The following is a 16,221-nucleotide window of genomic DNA, read 5'->3' as shown; positions in this document are numbered from 1 at the left end:
GCGTACTCATATAAATCAACAGAAAGTTTGTTACCAATTGTACTAATGTTCTCCAGCAAACAGAGATTGGCCAATAAATATGCATTAAACCTAATTCTATCTACCTGTTGCATTTACTCCCAGCAGCAAGGACCCGTTATACTGCGGAAGTTTGATGGATGTTTCCTCTCGCTGGTAGGACTTGGAAACCAGTGCGCCTGCCCGGTGCGGGGGCCGATGAGCCTCAGGACCGCCCAGCCCCTGCGCGGTTTCCACGTGGGAAGCTCTAAATTGAAATCTGCACCTCCAGGGACTGCGAGACCAAAGAGAAAACCGTTGGGCCTCAAAGGGACCATTTCCTACCATAATGAGAATTTTAAATGGAGGGTTTAAAATTCTTTGAAAAGCTTTTCAGAAATGTGTGTGCAAATGATGGTTTCTGAATTACTGGCACAGACGCAATTAAGTTCAAGGGAGAGCATCTCTTTATGCCAATTCCCAGCCTGAAGACCCTTCTCCCTCTCTCGGGACGAGCCCAGGAGCCCAACAAGGGCCTTCACATCTCCCCGGCTGCCACGTCTGAGCTCAGAAGAGAGGCATGAAGATAAGGGAAGGTGGTGACACAATCTGAGCTTAAAGGCCGAAGGGTGGCATTTCCTTCCCAGCACCACTTGGACACAGCAAGCGAAACTTGGGGGAGCTGTGCAAATGGTGACAGAGCCCCTCCCAATCCCACCCAGGAATCAGCCATTCTAGCTGCTGTTTCCTGAGCTGTGATGGGGCTCCCCGTGCCCCGACTGTGTCATCTCCGGATTGTGATGAATCTTCGAGGCGTCAGAACCTGGTGGTGAAGAAGCAGACCCCGCTGTTCCCCCAGTCCCCAGCCGTGGGGAGGCTGGCTCTGAACACCAGCTCCCTCACCTGCACAGCGGGTGCTGCGGTGGGATCTCCCATCCGTGGGACGGTGTCCAGAATTGAAGGGGTCATCCAGGCCCCGCGTGGGTGCTTTGTCTTGCTGAGCCCGTGCTGGAAGTCGCACCAGAAGTGGCAGCAGGGGATTCCTGCAAGAGACCACCCCAAACCCTTCTGATTCCGCGCCGGGTGGGATTCCCAAGAAAGAGGCACTGAATTCCAGGTGAGCCATCCAGAGCGCTCATTAGGGCAGTTTGCACGCAGAGGCTGTGACCCCACCACAGGCGGTGAGGAAAGAGGTGTTTTTGCCTGGGTCTGTCCACAGCGGGTCGGGTCATGGGGTTTCTGCGAGGCCTTAGGCAACAAGGGGGGCTGGTTTCTACGTGTCTGATCTCTCACCGAGCGCTTCGAGCAACAACCTCAACAACTGCATCTGCGCCTGGGAATGTTCCAGGCCCCAGTTGGGTTCGAGCCTGCAGGGGAGCTGGCTGGGTCACGGGGTGGTCAAGGGAATCTGTGCTTCTCGATCGGGACACAGAAAGCTGGGGAACGAGGGGCTACAGGGGGCCCAGCCAAAGCTGCTTGTCATTTCAGAAGTTAAATCGTTTGACCGTCAGCAGGAAGCCGTGCAGCTGGGGTTCCTCCCAGTTGTATTTGACTCCAGAATCATCTCCGTATTATGCATTAGGAAGGGGGTGGCCAGGGGGAAATTACCTTTTGATTAAAAAACCGTCCTGGGAGAAATGCAGCTCTTCCTGTTGGAAGACTGAATGTGGCTGAGTAATGCCTGAGAAAATGAACGGCTCCGAGCCGTGGGTTGATTTTAACTCCGCTGTCCTTGGGGGTGGAAGCTATAGTGCTGATGGCGGTAAGAGCAGTTGATTCATTAAGTGTTTAGGAATCGGGCCTGAGTCCAGACTTCTTAGTGGGATAGACCAGGCCCCTGTTACCGCCCCGGCTGCCTCCCGGGCTCTCGCGCCAGGCGCATCCTCAGGACCCCGGCCCCGTGCCTTCTGCCCAGGACAGTGGCGGGGCCCTCCCTGCAGGTCACGGTGCAGGAGGCTGAACAAGGGCCCCGGGACCTCAGGATCTAGTTCCTGGAACCTGTAAATGTTACCCGATTTGGAGAAAAGGTCTTGAAGCTAGAATTAATTTAAGAATCTTGAAACAGGGAGATCACCCTGCGTTACCTGAGTGGACCCAAATGCCACCTCAAGCGTCCTCGTAAGACGGCAGCGAGGAGGAGAAAACATGGCCATGGGGGCAGAGCTTGGAGCGAGGCAGCCACAAGCCAAGGGACGCCGGCAGCCCCAGACACTGGAAGGGGCAGGGGTGGGTTCCCCCAAGAGCCTCCGGGAGTGCAGCCCTCGTGACACCTGATTTGGGGCGTCCAGAAATGTAAGAGAAGAAAAGTGTGTGTTCAAGCTACTCGACTGGGGGTGATTTGTCACAGCAGGCACGGGAAGCTCACACACGTGGGTCCTTCCAGCCATCGTCACACTGCTTTCTTCTAGCTGGAAATCCCTTCCTATTCTATGTCCAAGTGATTCCTCATGCTCATTGCCACCTCCTCCAGAAAGCCTTCCTGGACCGCACTTTCTGTGCCCCTACACTCCCACCCCCCCACCCCACCCCACATGGGAACCCTGGTCTGCTGGTGTTTCTCCCCTCTGGACCGAGGGACCCCTGAGGACAGGGAGTGTTCCTTCCACCTGTGCCACCTGACACACGTATGTGTCCCACTGATCTGTCATCGACAGATATGCTTTGTCTTCCTCACTGAATGTCCCCTGCAAGACTGAGGCCACCGTTCAACAGAGGCAGGAACGGACGTGCACAGAGAGACTTCCACGGGCCAACATTTCTGCTGCTCTGGTGGCACCAGTGGGGCTCAGTTCCCTGCAAAGAGCCGACAGAGGTTAGTTCTTTACAGCCACTTTCCCCTTTGAGACTGAGGGTGGGAAATGTCACGAGGCCACAGATGACGACGGCGAGAGCCCTGGAGGGCACCAAAGGGTTAACAAAGCGGGGCGCCCAGGGATCTGCATGTGGGTTTGACACGCACCCCGCTGAGGCCTCACTGTCTCCCGTGCTGGGGATGACACGAGTGTGCCCGCCAGCATGGAGGGGCAACGGGGGCAGGAAGGGCCCGACCCCAGCGAGGTCACTCCAGGAGCACTGCATTGTGGGGGGATGACTCACTCTGCTCCGGGCCAGGTCGCCAGGGCCAGCCGGGCGCAAATGCCCCGCTTCTAAATGAGGGCCTTGAACTCGGCAGCATCTGCATCCGCTCCAGTTCTAAAATAAGATGACATTTAACGAGGGCCTCTGTGTCGATAGTGACCTGGAGCGCGTGTTGAACAGCACCGCATTGTTGACGGACGTCACCAGATGCCAGTGAGATGTGAACTCAGAGCCGCCGGGCATGGGTTCCGCGGGCAGCAGAGAAAAGAGCCTTGTCTGGCGCGGCCTCCTCGGCTCCCGGCGCTGGCCCTGCTCCCACAGCGGCGTCTGGACTCCGTCTGCAAGGCCGGGGAGGAGGGAGCGAGGACGGGAGCTACTGGAGCACGGCCACCGGAGTGTCACTGCACGGGACTGGGGGCCTGGGGGTCACTGGGTTTCGCCCTTACCTGCCTATCAGTTTCAGAGACACTGAGCGAAATTTCGATGCCATCGATGGCAGATGGGACTCAGCGTGGAGGCTGTGGGCCTCCCCCTGTGACTTGCTTTCTCCTAAGGATGACTCTGCAGAGGGGCGTGGGACAGTGTCGGGGTGCACAGGCCGAGCCCCAGGTCCTGGTACTCACTGGCTGCCTGGTCTTGGGTTACTCAGCTGCTCCAGGACTCTGCCTCCCAACCAGCGTGCAGGAAACAGTCCTGACTGTCTTACTGAGGGTGTGGTCGACCGAAAGTGCCCCTCCTCAAAAGATACCCACATCAAAACCCCGAATGTCGCTGCGGTTGGAAAGAGGGTCCCTGCAGATGTGAGAAGCTCAGGCTCTCAGGATGACATCACCCTGGGTTATCCCGGGGGCCCTGCGGCCACTCAGGAGTCCTTACAGGAGACACATGGAGGAGAAGGCAGCACAGAGACCGGAGTGACGCGGCCATGGGCCGAGGACTGCTGGCCGCCACGGGAGCTGGAAGAGGCAGGAAGGAGCCTCCCTGGGGCCCCCAATGAGCACAGCCCTGCGACACCTTGGCTGTGCGGCCTCCGGAGTGTGTGGCGATTAGTCACAGCAGCTGTAGGAAACTCAACCAGGAATTATAAGGGTTAAGTAGTTGAATGCGTGTTAAGTGCCCAGTGCGGTGACATTCAGGGCAGAGAGGGTTCAGCACGCACAGGTGCTGTGCAGATCCGGGAAAGACGGCGGAGATGACTCTGCAATGACACAGGCTCTCAGCTTGCTGCTCAGCGTCCGCCCGGTAGCATGGGCTGAGCCCACGGGAACCTCACCGTGGGGGGATGTTGGTGTGAGGCAGTCACGTACTACGGAACATCGCCTTTCAGAAGGTATCCAGATAAAATAACGTGGATGGAGATCGCCAGTCACCTCTCCCCTCTGTTTGCCCAACAGATAAGTCGATGGACAAGCCGACATGCACTGAATGTCTGCTCTGTGCCCAACGCGGTGCTGGTCAAATCCGTGACCGATCACCGATGCTCCCGGCATGTGCGCGCGTTAATTCAGCAGGTATTTCTTGGGCGTCGACCCTGCACTGGCTGTTATTCTAGGCTCTGGGGACAGAACAGTACTAACTATACACAGCCCCCTCACTCAGGAAGGCGATTTCCTAGTAGGGAGAGAGGGGATTAGCAACAGAAACGCGTAAGTGACGTAGTGAACTGGGTTAGATGGTGGTGACGATCGTGGAGAGACAGTAAGTGCTCTGCTCAGGGAGGCTCACGAGGGGCAGGACCCCGAGCCAGGCGCCGTCAACAAGGGGTGCGAGGCTGGCAGGTGTGGCAGGGGAGGAGGGTTCTAGACTGAGGAAGGCTGGCAGGAAGCCCCGGGAGGGGACGGGAGTGGAGCGTGCCCAGGCAGGGGTGGGGTCAGATACAAGGGCCGTCAGAGAGCAAGGGGCTGGGGCTCCCTGGGGCACGGTGAGTCCCAGAGCTTTTATTCCCTGCTTGCTGGGAGCCAGCTGTGGGGTGTGGGCCACAGGGGGCCAACCTGCCCTTGTGCTGGGAGGAAACTAGAGGCAGAGGCAGGAGCAGGGACCTGCTGAGGAGCCATGTGGGTGTCCTGGGGGTGCCGCTGGGGCGTGTCCTGCGGGTCACGGGGAGGTGGGGGAAACATGACCGATCCCTTTATCCAGGGCTGGGAAAGGCACAGCCAGTGGGCAGGACCCTCCAGGACAAATGCTGCTGACAGGTCCAGGCAGGGTAGTCCTGGGAACCGACCCCGGACTGAATTGACCCAGATATGGTGCCAGTGTCCTGCAGGAGGCTCAGCAGGGCGATGGGGTGAATGCCACTCCCCTGATCTACGCCATCCTGGGAAGCTGTCACTCAGGGGCCTCAGTTTCCCCTGGGTGAGGCTGGGATTGGGGCCCAACTAAGACCAACATTTTCTCTCTCCTAGAAATTCTCGTGTTCGACTGACACAAGGCAACACAAAACAAGCAACAGGGAGTCGACATCCGTCTCAGTAAGAGGCACCACGGAGTCATCTGTTCTTCCTCCTGTTCCCTGGCGGCCCCGTGTCCTGTCGGTTCTACGACTTTCACTTTGGTTCCCCTCCTGCAGCCACTCCCGTGGCCTCTCTCTGCAGGGAGGGGCTTCCGTGGGCCCGTCAGTGCCTGAGGCTTATGCACCTGGCCCTCATCCCCTCGTGGGCTGAAACAGCAAGGAGGACCTCTGTCCTTGGACCTGCGGCCAGGAAGCAGGAGAAAGCAGCTTTGCACGAACCTCTCCTCATTTCACACCCTGGGCTCCTCCTACCGCCACTCAGCAGTCTGCAGAGGTGGCTCCGTTAGGAAGCAAGATCTTTGCGGGAACAGCACGGTCAGAAATGACCGGATACCATCGCAGGCGGTTAGAGGCACCTCTCGAGATCTCTGGGACACGGGCAGATGAGGAGACAGCTCAAACGAGCAAGGCACCTGCTGCTCGATCCCCCAGATGTGAGCAGGGCTGCAAGGAAGACCCTCGGACCAGACGCTGCAAGGGAGACCCTCGGACCAGACACTGCAGGGGAGACCCTCGGACCAGACACTGCACCAACGGCTGCAGCTAAGCAGGAAAATCCCACTGGACAGAGTTTTCTTGTTCTCAGCAAACCTGAGAAGTCATTTAACTTTGCCTCAGTTTTAGTAGAGAAGCAAAAAATCTAACACTAAACCGCGAGTGTGTGTGGTGGGGTGTTTACCCTGCCTTATCCATACTTTAGGGCCAGCATTTTTCTGTGGGAGGTGAATTTACCTAGTGGCGGTTTGAATAGTGTCTACAGTCTAGTGAGTCTAATAGATCAATCTAACATATGGATTGAGAGCAGTTGCCTACCTCGGATTTCTTCCTCGTGTCTGTGGGCACTCGGCCCCGAGAAACACCTGACGCACCTCCCAGCTTCTCATCCCCGTGTCCGAACAACACGCCGCAGACACAACCTCACACACGCATGCACACGCTTGCACACGCTTGCACACACGTATATGCAGGTGCAGCCACCCACACACTGACTTTTCTCATGGTTCGCTTACTTTTCGGTGGGTTTTATCTTCCAGAAGGTCTCAGTTATTCCCTTTGCTTGATGAAGTTCAAGTTCATTCCACAAGTCACCAACCTCGAAGGAAGGAAAGCGAGACAAAACTCGCGATCTGGCTTTGCTCTCCTCCTAATTTCATTGTGCATATTAAATTTTTATTGTTGACATTCTTGTTTAGGGGGAAAATTATTGGTTTGTCTTCTTTTTTAAGCTATCAGATGTTTTATAGACCTTCTAATGGCGCGTTTGGTGTGAAATTAATTATCAAAGATACGCAGAGAGTTTTAAATTAGATTTTCTCTGCTCTTCAAGGCAAACAACTGGTTCTGTTTTTGTCACTAATATAAGGTTCTCATTGCTGGCTTTTCTTCTCTACAATAAAGTGATAAAACAAATCTTCACCTTATTTTAATGTGCTAATTGGAGGTTATTACAGCTCATTTTATTTACATTGAAATAAAAAAGCACCAATTCATTTTCCTCGCACAAACAACTTGGAAAGGATTGTAATTGCGTCCTATACAAACACATATTTGTAAAGAGAAGTGACATATAAAACTAAAGGCCTAAAAAAGATTGAGTCTGGGCAATGGGCTAAATAGAATCCCGGTTTTCTAAATAGACACCGAGTGCCTGAACTGCTTTCCCTTTCGGGGCGCTGATTCATATGTGTGGTGTGCGTCCTTCTCGTAAAATAAATGCCAGTAGGAAGCTGACAAATCCAGAAAAAGACTCTAACACAAGGTTATTTTAGAGCATTTACATTGCCCCAAACGACCCTTGGGATGATTCTGTAGGCGGTGAACGCCCCGCCGTGTAGATTAAACCACAGCTGCCGTCCGACGGCCCTGGGCCTCACGTCTTTGGCTGCAAGAAGATGCACAGACCCGGCATTTTCGGCTGCCGTGGTGGAGGTTCTCTGGCCAGCACTCCCGATCCTTTGGCAAATTGATTCTTGTCTGTTTCCCTTCTGGTCCTCTGGGTCTCAGAATGTTCTCTCACGGTTTTGAGCAGCCACAGCTCATTATTGTCGGGGGTGACAAGCATAAAGACATAGCATTAGGAAATAATTATCAGATGACGCTTCTGTTTGGGGTTAAAAACAAGCAAATACTAGTATGAAACAATCGTGCATCACTCGGCTCCTGGGGCTACATTGTCTGACTTCCTCTCCCTTTAGGACCCTCACAGAGTCAGAATCCTGGCAGAGGCGGGGGAGGCCGTGGCTCTGCTGTGTTTTGCTTGTGTGTGAGCAGGGAGGAAACAGCAGTAGCAGGTAAACTCACCCACGCGCCAGGCTGCGTGCCGCCTTTCAGCTCTCTCGCCTGCAAAGGGCAGGGACGGGCACGGCGCTGTCACACCACCTGTCTGCAGCCCGGAGAGCCGTCCCACCCCACTGACTCAGCACGTGGGCTTGTGGCTTCTTAAAACCAGCCGTGGCCCCTGCCTCCCCTTGTGAAAATTACTGGTCACAGACGTGGTGACAGAGAAGGGGCCAAGTGTGGAATTGAGCAGCGAGGAAGACTCTGCTCAGCACTGCTGCCACGGGGCCACGGCCACAGAGGAGAGACTGGGCTCCCCGACACCCCCCGCTGCTGAGAAGGGGGTTACAGCCAGCACACAGGGTGCGGGTCTCTGGAAAACGGCGAAGAGGAACTTAATGGATATCATGGAGGGAAGGGGGGGGTCTCACTGGACTGGCCCGGCGGGATTCTTGCTGGAACTGGGCTCTGCTGGCCGAGGATCACCTGACCACGGAGGAGTCTGTTCACACAATGAATCCTGTCAACACACAGAGAAACTTAGAGACTTGGGAAAAGAGAAGGTCATCGGGCAACATTCCAGCGACATTGTCGGCTCAGCTCAATGAGCCTCCCATGAGGGGCTCTCCTGCCACTTCCGTCCACAGGCTGGGGCATGAATAAATCGTCTCTCAGGGCCACTCTTTGCCAGAGCAGGGAATATTCTAGCAACAAAACAGCTCCCTCAGGTCCTCTTCTCTCCCTCCTGAAAAGCCCGGAGCCTCAGGAGACCAGGATACCAAGACCCCAGCGTTGTACTCAACCCCCCGGGGGAGGGACCCTGCGTCCCCACCAGGACACTCCCCCTCCCCCACACTGCTGTCCTCGCCGTCCAGACGAGGTCAGGCGCTGGGGGACCCTCCGCACAGGCCTGTGGGGCTGGGATCTGGACACACCACCCAGCTTCCCGCTTACCTGGTGGGGGGCCTGGCCCGAGGGCCCCCGTTGGTCTGTGATTTTCCATCTCCTGAGGGGCTGGAGGTATAATTGTGGACATTTCAGAAGTGACCTTGGACACTGGACCTGGAGGTATCTATCCCCCCATCTTCCGTTCCCCTCCTCTTTCTAGGGGACATGGAACATTCCACTCGTGGGGACCCTGGGACAGCCCTGTCCCAAGTTCTGTCTCATTTCCATCACCACGTGGGGCAGAGGTGGATCGGAAGTGAGATTGGCTCTTCCCCCCTGCCGTGGCGCTGCTCTGGCCCCCACCACGGGTTGCTCCAAGGCTGGTCTCTGCCCTGCGTGACACGGTGACACCGGGTGCCATTCTTCATCCTGTGTTTAGTGCTCTGCGGGGACAAACGTGCGTGGAACTCAGAACCTGGGTTTAGGGATTTGGGGCCCAGGCAGTCCAGGGGAATCGAATCTGCTGTCCCCTCCCAGCTGGAGGGTCACAGGTCTTGTGCCCGGCCCCACCCTACCTTCCCACCCCGATCTCCCGTGACTCCCCCAGGCAGCCCAAGCTCCCAGCAGAGAGTCCTTCACTGCCCCTGTGACACCATGTCTGTGGTGCCCAATTCCCAGGTAGGTAACCGGCCCGCACCCGAGATGCCTCTGTCTCCCCAGACGTGGGTCTAGCTGAGATCCAGAAAGCCGGTGTGGCCCCATCTTGTCTCACAAACCCCTTCCCGTGGCACTCGGAGGAGTCTCCCCCACCCCCACCCCACGTCCTCTGTTCTCCAGCTGATTCGAAGCTGTTTGAAGGCAGGGCCAGCTCTGACATTGCTTTCTGTCTCTCTTCCTGCCAAAAACTTAGTAATTTAAAAAATGTGTTGCCTGAGTCCCACACTCTTGAAAAAAAAATCCCAACATGCTAAAAATCCCTATTTCCTGAATGTTGTCCCAGGACGCTGTGCTAAACAGGGAAGGGTAAATCTCATCCCTGACGCAGCTGTCACCCGGAGCCTGGACAAGAACTTGGCGGTAAACCCGGCGAGAGGCTACGCGGGTCGTCTCTGAGTCGGCTGCAGACGGGGAGGCCGGGAGTCAGCGGACAGCACTGCCTCCCTCCCCCGACCTCTTCGGGTCGGGGAGACACTAGCACTCGGGGTGGGGCTGGTGGCTGGTGACCGCTGTGGGTTCTGAAACAGCGCACTGTGTCTCGTCTGAAACTGTCCCCTCCTCCCCTCCTTGGCCCGCAAGGCCACTTCTCAGGGCCGTGACAACTGACCCTATTAAGCACAAATGAGTCAGCAGAGGTTACCTGGAGCAGGGACCAGAGACCACTGTTTGTATATCTTCATTCTACAGCTCTGGCCACAGATGCCAGCTGTGCTGAGAATGCCATTCTCCCCCTAGGACCCGTGAGAAAAAAAGATGCTAATGATGTCACAAATGTGGATGGTTCTCTGGCCCCCGGAGACAGCCTGCGAGGTCGGGCCATTTGCTTTAGTTCGGGGAGCCAGGGACGGGCAGCCTTCCTGAGAAGGAGCAGCTGCGGCTTCCACCAGATGCGGAACTGTCATGCGGTTCCTCTCTTTCCCCCCTCCTTCATTTCAGGGACCTCGGGCTATAATTAATTCTTGAATATGGCAATAAATCAAAAGCTTCGAAAATTACAGAAAACTCCCCCCTACAAACACACACACAGACACACACATAGACACACACACACGGACACACACAGCACACGGCTCTACCGTCTGGTGTTCCTCTCTCATGCGTTGTGTCAGATCTAACCACCCGAAATTTGTGCAGGCATTCCAGGAATTGCTTCTGAGACTAAACGCGTGTTCCAGTCTACAGAATTTGGAGTGGAAAAATAAAAACCCCCCAATCTGGGCCATCTGATATTTTTATTGGCTGCAGACATCCCCAGAGGCTGAGCCGCCCCATCAAGAGCGACTCTTCACTGCTAAAGTCAACCACTTCACTCCCAGCCACGGCGTCATTGCCATTTTTAAGATGCACACTTTGCCTGTAAAACCGTTCACGGCATAATCTCTGCTCACTCTAGGATCCTGCAAACAGGCCTCTATAATTGATGAGAAATAATAATAATTTTTTTTTTAGAAAAAGCAGGAAATGGCGACACATAAAACCTTCCTCTGTGTGCAAGCCACGGATGGAAAAAATAGAACAGCCTCTGGGCTAATCCGTGCCCTTTCAAAATTGCTATTTCCTTTGTTTTCTCGCCGGCGTCCCCCCAACGCTCTCGATTTAAATCTTTAGCCTCCGCATTTCAAGCAGAGGAACAAATACACCGGTTCCCTTAACAAGCCGAGCCATGTCCTGGAGACAGATCTCCCGCCGAGGAGCAACAAAGGGAAACAGAACGTTCCAGGAAGGATTAAACCCGAGAAAACTATTTGGCGATAAATTTGAAAGACTCTTGGCCTGTTTTCTATTGCCCTTCCAACCTTACCTTCACCTAACAGGTCTGGGAGCCCTGAAAGCCACAGGCACGAGTCAGATGGGACGACTTCCCAGGGGAGCCTGTGCCCGTGTCAGACGCCCAGGTCTGGACCTGGCTCTCCGCTGCAAGAGCTGTGTTACTCGGGCAAGTTATTTAAGCTTTGTGGGCCTCAGTTTCCTCATCTGTAAAATAGGCTTGACTGCAGCATCTCTCTCTCTCTCTCTCTCTCTCTCTCTCTCTCTCTCTCTCTCTCAATAAACACATTTTTTATGTGCATGCAAGGATTGAAATAAGTGACGTCTGTAAATCATTTAGGATCTGTACTTTCACTACTTAAAAAATACCATCAGCCCAGTCAAGGGGATGGGAAGCACCCAGGCACGCGACCCCACCAGACTCAGTCCCTCCCAGCCCAGGTCACCGGCCATAGCAGTGGGACAACAGTGAACAGCAGAGAATGCTCTGGACTGTCGAGTCAGGGGACAGGTGTTACAGGAAGGCAGGTGAATATCAAGGAAGGCTTCCAGGAAGAGGCGGGGATCTGATTTGGTCAATTTAAGGAAGCATTTTGTAGCTGTCTCCAGCTGCACTTACCCCCGGGTGTTTCACATTTGACATTCGGAAGCAGCTGAAGGAGTTAGTGGGTAGAAATATCTACAGAGAAGCATGTCCTCCAATGCATGCAAGCAACAAACGCCACTTGGCAAAGCTTTAATTTGCAGTGTCCCCCACCGAATGGTCCACAGTCGCTGACATCGTGCACTTGCACTCAGAGAGCGTGGCTGGTTCTGGGAGGTGGTAGATCTTAGAGGAATGTCTGTGAACTCACACAGTTGTGGGCCCTTCTCCTCTCACCGTAGCATCCTGCGAATGGGCCTCTGTAACTGATGAGAAATAAAAATAATATTTTTAAAAACAGGAAGCAGCAACACATAAAACCTTCTGTGTGCAAGACATGGATGGAAAAATTTATTTAATATAAGTTTTATGTGACATCCCACCTTTGCCATGTACCAGCTGTGGGGCCCTGGGCACAGGCTCCCTGACGTTGTTGGGGACCCCCAGCTTGCCCCCAGGAGGGGCTGGGGAATCAGTGGGGTGAGGCATGCACAGCTCACGTCTGGCCTGGGGGCCGCCACGTCCCCTCCTTCACTCACATTTGTCAGGAGGCTCTCCCAGGCGCCCAGCCCTCCTGGGTAAGAGGAATCCTGCTGCCGGCTCTCAGTTACCGACATGGCGCCGTGTGGCTGGTTTTCAGCTTGCGCTGGATGCACTTCCTGATTACAGGACTGCTTAAAGCGATGCCCACATACTGAGCGGATTCTCCGTGAGCGCTCGTCTCTGCTTAGGAGTGCAGGCAGGAACGCGTGAACGGAGGTGAAACGGTGCTGAGGACCCCGAGATGCTCATTCCACGCTCAGTCACCCCACAGTGGCACTGAGGACCCAGGACGCTCGGTCACCCCACAGTGGCACTGAGGACCCAGGACACTCGGTCACCCCACGGTGGCACTGAGGACCCAGGACGCTCGGTCACCCCACGGTGGCACTGAGGATCCAGGACGCGCCCAGCCCACTTTCCCAGGTTGGAGACGCAGGGTGCATAAAGCAGCCGTGACGAAGTTCGGGGGCCACGCTCCGGGGAGCCCCGTTCTCCACCCCAGGGGATGCCCGCCTTTGCTGCTGGTGGCGTTCACGACACACTCCCCAAAATATGGCACCTTGCCATTCGGGAAACGGCCCCGGCCCCGTTCCCTGCAGCAGGTGGTAAAACCTAGGAAGGGTTTTGTGCCCTTCCCCTGACGCAGGTCACGGGACCCTCACGTGAGAGGTGTCATCTTGGAGACACAGGGACACAGGGGAGGGCTTGAGCAAAGGGACCCTGCCAAGTTCCCCCGGTTATGACACTGACTGGACGACACCCGCTTGTCCAGGTGCACCTCACGGTCCTCTACTCCATCATCACAGCAAGGTGGAAACGCACAGGTGCGCCCACTGCTCTGATGGGCGCTTCCTTACGATGGCTCCCGTGTCACGTGGAACTTATAGTAAATAAAGTAGCACACTTTTCTCTTGTCTTCTGGCACAGGGGCCTCAGACAAGAACGCAGCGGTGGGTGAGGACAAGGTATTTCCCTCCCTGACCGCATCAGACGAGCCTGGCGACGCTGCCCTCCCCCGCCCTCCCCAGTCCGCCCCACCCCCGCTGTGTCCCGGGGACTCTGCCTGAAGCTGAGGATGCCGTTCCCACCTTAAATCCGCAGCGCGACTCTCGGACTGCGTCCCACCCCGCCCTTCTGTGTCCATCTCCTGTAACAGCTGGCCCCTCCTGGCTCTGGGCCCCCTCCCCTGCGCTCTGGACCCTCCTCAGTCCACGTGGAGCATTTTAGGCTTTCTCTCTCCCCCTCTGTTTCCCCCACACCCACACCCACACCTGTGACTTCGGTCCACACGACGCACAGACACATGAAACCTGTGTCTCCGGCCCCAGCATCCTCTCTGAGCACCAAAACCACACGGCCAATCGCCTCCCGGGCTGGACGCCTCTCCAACTGTCCACAGCAACGCCATCTTGATACTCGGGGGAACGGCCCACCGTGAACCCCGGAAGCAAGCCAGAGACCTCGGCATCGCTCTTGCTGTGTCTCTCCTCACTCACCCTGTCTAACGTGTCGCCGACTTCCCTGGTTGTGTCTCTGGACCCTCCTGTCCTACAGCTTCCCCCTCCGGCCCTCCACCCTAAAAGCCATGACCTCTTTCCAAGTGGCCTTCCCATGGTGTCCCCCACTCACTCTTGTCCCCTTCAAGCCATACCTTTTATTATTTTCTTTCTAAGAATAATTGTGAAAGGGGCAACTGTAGAACCATCACCCAGGTCAAGAAAGGGACCTTGGCCAGGGTCTTAGAGAGAACCTGCCTCCTCCACCCTCCCCAGAGCCAGCCCCCTTCTCCCTAAAGGTGGCCACTGTCCCGGCTTCTTTCTGATGACAATTCTCTTGCTTTTATTTATTGCATTGCCACCCACGCGTGAATCCCCGAACAACAGAGTCTCCGCTCCACCTGCCACTGATCCTACATGAAAGGGATTTGGCCGTGTGTGTTCTTTGTGACTCTCTCCTTTGGCTTATCATTTATTTGTGCAATTCATCTGTGGTGATGTGCACAGCTGTACCTGATTTACTTCCATTTCGAGCGTTCCACAATTTATTTATCCATTCTACAACAGATAGACATTGGCATGTTGTCTGTTTGCTGCTCTGAAAATTCCCCATGTGAGTCCTCTGTATAAAAAACTGACCTTCCTCCAACGAGGAAGTGCGTTTGCCTCAACACCTCATATTGCCAGATCTTTGGGTATTACCAATCTGACGTGTATGTACTAGTATCTCATTGGGATGTGAGTTTGTATTTTCCTAATTAGTGATGAGATGCAGTATCTTTATATATGTTTATTGGCCAATTGGATTTCCTTTTTTTTTTAAGAAATGGGATCTTGCTATGTCGTCCAGGTTGACCTTGGCTCAAGTGATCCTCCTGCCTCAGCCTCCAGAGTAGCTGTACTATAGGCTCAAGCCACTGTGTGCTGCTCAGTTAGACGTCATCTTTCTTGGGATGCCCATATACTGTATTTAATACCGGTGAAGCCACTGATGGAGTCTGTTGGTCTTGGTCTTCTCATCTTCTCCATGTTGATTAATAGAAGTTCTCTCAATCGTCTGGACGCTGGTTCTCCAGTGAATATATCTATTTTGATCTCTTCTCCCACTCCACAGCACGTCTTTCCACTCTCTCTAAAGTGTCTTTTGGTAAACTTTCATAATTTTAATGTAATCAAATGTATTGATCCTTTATTTTATAGTTAGTGCTTTTGCTACCTTGTTAAAAGAAATCCTTTCTTGTCTTTTATAATAATTCTTGATTTATAGCAGGGCAAATTATCCTACCTTGTTCTTTAATAGCTTTATCTGTTTTATCCTCCCCTGAGGTTGTGGGCTTTTATATGTTGCTTTTTGTTTATCTCTATGTCAATACATCACTCTCCTGATTATTTTAAGATTGCCGTGGTAGGTTGCTGGAGTTGGGTCCCTGTGAGTCACGCCACCATTCACTCATGTATTTCCGTCCCAGGCCATGACCTGTTTTGGCCAATGAGACACCAGAGAATATGACACAGAGACTTGATGAGTGTCTCTGCACTGGGGCTTGTCCTCCTGAAGGCTGCTGGGAGATGGCGCGGCACGGCACGGAGAACTCTGGCTTGGAAGACCAACGGCGAGAGCGGCTCAGTCATCCTCGCCTGCACAGCTGAATCCAGCCAGGCGACCTCCGAGGACAGCCCGTGCGCCAGGGCAAGCTAGCGGAACTGCCAGGTCAACACGCAGAGTGAAAACAGAGGCATTATTGTTTGGGGTATTTGTTATGCCGCGATAGGTGACTGAAACAATGGCGTTCGCTGTTCTTGGCTCTCTGCTTCCGTCTGGTCCACAGCCGTCTGCCAGCTCCGACCCTCCGCCCCGGTTCAAGCCACAGACGTCTCTGCGGAGGCTCCTGCTGGTGCCGCTCCGTCCCCTCTGCCCCACCCCGTCCACCCCAGTTCCAGCCCAAAGCACGGAAAGCTACGCAGAACAATGTAACACACCTCTTTGTGCTCAACATATCTATAAAATGGTATTTGTTACTTCAATTCAGATCATTTTAAATATGAAATAAATAATGTTTATGTTTTAAAATTCCCTTGGAGCTTTTCCCCAAGATCATATCCTTTCTCCCTCATCACAGGAAGAGGACTCCAGAAGCACCTTTATCAAAAACTCTGTATCCCTCCAGTCAAAGTTTTTATATACCCACCACACACACATGCATGTGTGCACACACGCACACACACACACTAGAATAATGTTGACCCATGAAATGTTTTTAGTATTGTCATGTGTGAATTTTTTGTTTGCGTAAGGGTGGCAGTTC

General features: G+C 54.3%; 1 long non-coding RNA gene across 1 annotated transcript; it reads right to left on the bottom strand.

The window, feature by feature from the left end:
* Positions 1–8,296: 8,296 nt before the first annotated feature.
* LOC123634564 lies at positions 8,297–10,164 on the bottom strand. Its single transcript, XR_006733960.1, has 3 exons — positions 10,107–10,164; positions 8,816–9,192; positions 8,297–8,381 (listed from the first exon to the last, which is right to left on the bottom strand). It is a non-coding gene; the product is annotated as an uncharacterized LOC123634564 (long non-coding RNA).
* Between the last annotated feature and the right edge of the window lie 6,057 nt (positions 10,165–16,221).

Source organism: Lemur catta, chromosome 3, assembly GCF_020740605.2.
Source record: "Lemur catta isolate mLemCat1 chromosome 3, mLemCat1.pri, whole genome shotgun sequence".
Taxonomy (NCBI): domain Eukaryota; kingdom Metazoa; phylum Chordata; class Mammalia; order Primates; family Lemuridae; genus Lemur; species Lemur catta.
This window is presented reverse-complemented; position numbering and strand designations above follow the sequence as displayed.